This window comes from Capsella rubella, unplaced genomic scaffold (assembly GCF_000375325.1).
Source record: "Capsella rubella cultivar Monte Gargano unplaced genomic scaffold, Caprub1_0 scaffold_8, whole genome shotgun sequence".
Lineage (NCBI taxonomy): Eukaryota > Viridiplantae > Streptophyta > Magnoliopsida > Brassicales > Brassicaceae > Capsella > Capsella rubella.
The window spans coordinates 3075901-3083237 of NW_006238916.1; positions in this window are offsets into that span (position 1 = coordinate 3075901).

Genomic DNA, 7337 nt, shown 5'->3' on the forward strand with positions numbered 1-7337 from the left:
ATTAAAAATACAACAGTCCGCCCGAAACCCACAAATCATGTTCAAATTTCATGCCAACATATAAAAGGGCCCAAAATATTAACATCTAGATCTATATTTGGTAAAAACCTTAATAGCACACGTTTCTCAATGATTCTCAACCGCACTTACATTTACACATTCACTTCGACTTATACTATACAGACTTAATTTCTCAGCGACTAATGAAGCTAAAACTCAATAGCTTTTCTATACAAACACAATTTAAGTTTAAAAGAATAAAGTATGGTATAGTGAAAAAAATAAGTAGAAAATAAAATACGAACCAATTACTCATAAACAACATATAATAAACTCCCGCGCTACGCGCGGGCAACCGACTAGTATATATATATATTTATGCTTTAAACAAATTGTATAAAAAATACACAAGTATAAAAAAATAATCACAAAAATTATTTGAGATAAGAAAGATGTAAGCAACAATTATTTGATAAATGGATTACAATAAGTTATTGCATAATCATCTACAATTACCTGGAGTAGACCACCACCATCATTCGTAAAATGTAATGTTGATGCCGTTTTTGATCATTATACCCTTCAGATCATCATGTGGCTGGATCATACGTGACAATGAGAGCAATACAAAATATTGGGGATCTTCCCTCCTTCCAAATTCGTTAACTCCTTTATAGGCGGAAGCATAAGGTCTCCTAGCTGCGACGCATCAAGTTTGGATAAAGGGCTATTGTAAAATCTATTTTGAAAGTGACAACTTTGAACTAATTGATATGCTGAATGGAAAACATCACTTTGCTTCAATCATGGGGATTTATCTAGATATTCTACATTGGTCAAAAAAAAAAAATCTGAATTTTTTTTGTCTTTTCTAACATAATTTGTAATGTAGCTGCCCATCTCCTTGCTAAATTTGGGTTTTTAGACAATATTTTCTTTTGTAATGGTGTTTGTACACCAAGATGGCTTCAGCATCAATCAATTGTATCTTGACAATATTAATTCTTAATAAAATCAAATTTCGTTGAAAAAAATAAAAATAAGTTATTGCATAATAAATAAGGGGGAATTTCAAAAGTACCCCTATTCAAATATAGCACTTTTTAAAAATACTCCATTGTCAAACTTTATCAAAAGATTCACTAAAAATGTTAAAATTTATCCAAATATGAGTGTTAACTTATAAATATACACAAAAATTACCATTATATAGGTATAAAATTTTATATATATTTCATAAATATTGTAAAAATAAATTATAAAAACCTTTAAAAACCCTTATAAACCCTTTTAAAAATCTTATAAACCTTGTAAAAACGATTTAAAACCTTTTAAAATGTTATAAATTATTTGGATCAAATTTTCCAATAAACCATATAAACTTTATTATCTAGAAGTACCTTATATACCATATAAAATTTATAATTTTTATATTTAAACATGGGTATATTTGAAAATGTATACATAAAAGGGGTATTTCTCAAATATTCAATAAAAAGGATATATAAATATATTATTAAATAATAATACATCCAAAGTAGACAATGGAGATGGATATTTCCAACTTCATTCCCTTGTTGTGCGATAATTAAATTAATATTTTTAAATTTTCACGAATAAATGAGTTATGTTATAGCCATCAAAAAAATTATTTTACATAAATTAAAGTATGAAAATAACAAAAAAAATATTTATTATTTGGCAAGGCGTGTTAAAAATAAAATAATGTATCATACTTTCTACAATATATTTATAATCAAATTCTTACAATGATGTTTAATGTTTTAATTGATTTTCAACCAATATAGAAACATAAAAACAGAAAATATTTAAGATACATGAATACAGTGAAAGAAGATGAGAAAATGATTACTTATAAGATGATAATTTAAAGTAGGCGGTGGAGACGAATTTTCAAAAAAACACAAAGAAAAAAAAAATGTAAGATATATGTTAAATTAACTTCAGATTTTGATTGATAAGAGTATGAATTTTTATGTCTACCATCTGTTCGACATATGCTACAAGCAAGCACATAATTCACCAAAGGAAGAATATGAGTTTATTTCCTCAATCATGAAAATTCAAATTCAAATACGTGATTGAGGGCAAAAATATGGATACGTACTACATAACTCCTACATGGAGGAAGGTCAAGACGTGTTATGAGATTACAGCCTTTATTGAGGCCAATCAGGATTACAATTATGTAGTGCTTAGAGATTTCAATTTCAAAATCCCAAAGGTGATGGAAGACACTATCTCTAATGGTATACTTGCTTCTTATGATCAGTGATGTCTATGTTCTAGCTAGTTTTGTCTTTAAAAGGGGGTTAGGTTGGACTTCTGACTTTAGAATTATGCTTTTTAAACCCTGCACTTTGACTCTAATTGGATTGTTGTTATCTAATGAAGAATGACATTTTCTTCTCTTTTCCTTATATTCACAACTAACGACATGAGTCACTTTTTATTTATTAATCAATTAGAAAATAAAAACAAAAAAGGGAACCTCAATTTTTAAACTCGACAACGTGTAATGAAAAAGTGTCGAGTTTACATACTAAGGTTCCATTTTTTTGTTTTAATCTTTGTTGATTAATATATTAAAAAAGCGACTCATGCAGTTGTGAACATAACTAAAAAGAGAAGAAACTGTCATTCTTCATTATATATTAACAATCCACGCATAGTCCAAGTGATGGATTTAAAAAGCATTCTAAAGTCGGAAGTATTAAGGATAACAATATCACACATTGCAAGTTGAGTAGGATCTTAAATGGTATATATAAGATATGGGCCTCTGCACTCATTGCCAATTGGTTTTAGGTTGGAAACCCACAATCTAATATGGTATCAGAGCCCGGTCCGCACAAACTCAACCCAATCCACAATCGGTCTGGCCCAATAGTTGGGCCATCGATTCATGCCCGAACATACCGAGATTTACGGCAAAAAAGAGCCATCATCTCGAGGGGGCGTATTAGGGATAACAATATCCCACATTGGAAGTTGAGTAGGATCTTAAGTGGTATATATAAGATATGGGCCTCTCCACTCATTGCCAATTGGTTTTAGGTTGGAAGCCCACAATCTAATAGGAAGTCCAACCTAACAACCTTCATAAAACCTAGAATTCAGATATCACTCCTAGAGCAACATCAAAAACATAAGAAGGTTAAAGAGAAAAGTGGTCAAATCAGTTCATTTAAGCCTCTCCGCAAACCAGAGTTCCATAATTCTCTCCCACTAAAAGAACGCAACGTCCTCGTAGCAATTAGGCGGTAGACGATAATCCACCGCCCGACTAGTGCCTAGCGTATTTTGAAAAAACTAGTAACAAGTTAAAAAAAAAAAAAACATAATCTAAGATAGAGCAAAAAATATCTGTTTTCAACAATTTGACCAAATTGATATCTTATCACTTAAACCAACTTCAATACTAGATTTGCTTCCAAGTGTTAAAAATATAATTAAAATAGAACCTGTTGGTGATGTAGGTAAGGAGAGAATTGCTTCGAAGACCCCAATAGCGATCTCCAATAAGCCACTCTGGCTACAATCAATGGCGAGACGATAAATGGCCTCAAGATTGATCAGCTTTGGTTTGAGGTAACTAGTCTATTGTATGTAGATCTTACAACATCGATAGGTCTTCAGAGACATGTCGCCATGGTTTACACCCTTTGTGAGCGTTGTACAGTATCCCAGTCACGCTAAGACGTTGCATAATTGAAGAGGTCAAATCCATCAAAAGATCTCCCCTCCCCTATTTCTCACCTTTTCGCCTTTCATCAACAATAGCAAGGAAGTAGAATACGACGAAATCATTTTTTAGGATAAAAACGTCAGATCTTTCCAATAAGAAATTCAAGTTGGGTTTAGACCTTATATTGTTTGGAGATTTTAAGTTTTTTTGGGTTTTTGACTTTCTAATAAAAAAGATATATTACCCATTGAAGATTTTATATACTTAATTACCCATTCAAGATCTCAGTCTGTGGACCCACCTATATGTGACAGCTGGTTTGCTATGTCCGAGAAGATTTAAAGAATTTTTTATCAACCCTACAAATCATCACATGATATTTTCCTATGTTTTGGCCTCACTCACACAATTCAGACAATAACTTCTTGAATAGTCACCCATTCCTAGAATACTCCAGCATAATGACGCTTAACTGTGGAGTTCTTTAGAACCTTTGACCGAAAAGGTAAGTGCTCTTTGGTGACATATGTGACCGAATCAATTTCTTTAAACCTATACGCAAAACCAGGGTGTCACAATTCATCCCTCCTAATATACTGCAACGTCCTCATTGCACTTCAAGACCGTCACCCCATGATGGTGTGACCCCTCATGACTCCATACTCGTTTGGTTCATCTCTTAGTGGGGCCCATGTACAATTCCAGTTCATGTGCCCACCTCTCCTAATAAGACCCATGTTCAATCCCAGTCTGTGGGCCCACCTATATCCGTCGTCCGGTTTGCTACGTCCGAGAATCTTTAAGGACTTCTTTACAAGCCATACAAATCACCACATGATATTTCCCTGTGTTTTAGCATCACTGACACAGTTCCGACAGTCACTTGCTAGAAGGAGCAAAGATACTCTAAAGATTTGTGAGACTCATTCTTAGCTAAAGCGAAAAGGTTGTTTGTTTGGTTTTTAGACTTGTAAATTAAAAATGAAAAATAAACTGATTTAAAAATTATGTATTAAGGCATTATGCTGCAGGATATTTCAAAGAATCGATGACTTACGTATAAAAGCAACAAATGATTTAGGCATGAAGAACCATTCTTAATCATGAACATAAATTCAAATTAATTCTCTCTCAAGACATGAATCTCTAAATTAAAAAACATGATGAAATTGCATAAATAATAAAAAGGGGTTGAAAAATATTATTCAAGTGTCAAAACTCGAAAATATGGATTGTTCTCTTCAAATTTGTTTAGAAAGCAAAGAACAATGTTTAGAATTGCAAAATATTAAAGATAGTTGCTATAAAGTCGAGTTTAGGGTTTCAAAGCAATAGGAGATAAGTCGAGTCAGGTTCTGGATTGTTTAAGATCGAATCTAGGCAAAAAAATGCACCGGTCGGTCTGACACTCCCAGGTTTCAGTTCCGCTTCTGCTTCAACTACTCGTCAGAATGACATGTCTTCACTAAATCGGGTGAATGCACCGTTAGATATCCTTGAAACCACATGGAAATGAAAGCTAACATCATTCTAGATCTTGTGTCAAAATTTGAGAAACCTATAACGGTGGAAAGTATTCCATCTGATCCCAAGTATCTGACACTTCTATACGAACCTACATTTCCAAATGTGTGTTTGCATCCCAAACGACTCGTTTTATTCCAAAGCAACTTTAACTTGTAAAAACTCGATAACGAACTAGAAGACTCTAAAACACACTTTGACTCAATAAAATTTACAAATAAAAGGGAAAATAAAAACTAAAACTGATAAAAACATAATATATCGGTCGCCCATCTCTGCACTACTCCAGCATAAGCACGCTTAACTATGGACTTCTTGGAGGACCTTTACCCGAAAATATAAGTACACTTTGCTGACATATAGGTGGTCAGATAAGTTCCTTTAAACCTCTCTACACTACGGACAACACATTTATCTCTAAATGGACAAGTGCGAAACCAGTTTCAGCGGACCAGATTCGATGAACCAGATTTTTCTTTAACTCTGGTTTCGTTTATCATTCTTTTTAGTTTTTTTTGCAAGGAGAATTTCGTTTTTTTACCGTATACCATAAGAGAGAAAATAGCATTTCTGAAAAGGAAAAAGAGAAAATGGCATTATCAAAATCTTGAGTTTCTACACTGGCATTTTAGATTATATTCCCTTTAAACAACATTTTTTTGATATCTCATTAATTAACAATGTTAAGTTTAAATATTTTATATGCGTAGATATATATAAAGAGGAAAAAACAATAAACATTATAGAAATGATATATATATAAATCTTTTTAAAAATAATACATGAAATATATAATTATTTTTTTTTACATTTTTGTTAATTTTCTTGATTTCTAACCCGAAAAAATATTAACAAAATATATATTCTTTTAGCACTAATTATTTTCAATGTAAATAAAACATCACATTCGACCATGATTTTTAATGTTTGAGTTTTGAGGTATCTGTCAAGGGCTTATTTCCGAAGACCGTTATAATACCCATATATTATCAAGTCGGCCTTCATACCTCAAACCATCTTCGACTAGTTTCGCCCAGCCTTGGGCTCGTCAGGTGACTAGTTCTAGATCACTACCAGTTTGTGTAGGGATGGCCTAATCCCTTCTTATAAGTCTGATACTCGATCAGCGACGGACACTCGAACCTGTCAAGTGGACTCCTTCAAAGGGACTCGGGTTGACCGAGTCTTGCACGCCCTCCTCACTGAAGCACGATACATGCCCCAGTTGGAATGGCTCGCGAAAGCAACGCAACAGTCATGAAACGTTGCAGGTAAACGGGTCGTGACTTGCTCCCCCACCCATCAATGTGCACGCCCTCATGCACCGGAAGAATCGTCAAGATCATATGTTGTGTATTGTGGGATAACTCAAACCCCCACTCGATGACTCGGTACCTCTACCTTGGCCTTTACGGACACCTCGTCTTCAACCATCATTGCGCCACCAAACAAGGCTCTCCCTGCCTACCCGTCTCGTATCGGGAGCTAGGTGTAGACAACACACAACGTAACTTGGTTCTGATACCAAATGTAATGGGCTTATTTCCAAAGATCGTGCAACACACGATAATACCCATATATTATCGAGTCAGCTTTCATAACTCAGACCATCTTCAACTGGTTTTGCCCTGCCTTAGGCTCGTCAGGTGATTGGCTCCAAATGAAGACCAGTTTGTGCAGGGATGGTCTATTCCCTTCTTCTAAGTATGATCCTAGATCAGTGACGGACACCCAAACCTATCGAGTGGTTCCGGCCTAAGTCCTTCTATGGGACTCGTCAATCCAAGTCATGCGCGTCCTCCTCACTGAAACACAATACCGACCCCAGTCGGAATGGCCCCGTGGAAGCAACGCGACAATCACATAACTGGTCCATGAAAACGGTTCATGACATTTCGGTCACAGTTAAGATGTTTACTACTCTCAGTGGCACAACTTAATAATGTTTCATCGCTTCTGACACTATGGGCACTTCTTTGTCCGTCAAAAACTGATTTGTTTTTGTTAATTTGTAGTTTGTATGGGTTAACGACCTACAAAAATATTTTATAGCAGAGTGAGAACTGATTCTCAAAAAATTATACGAAAACAAATTTTATGTGTT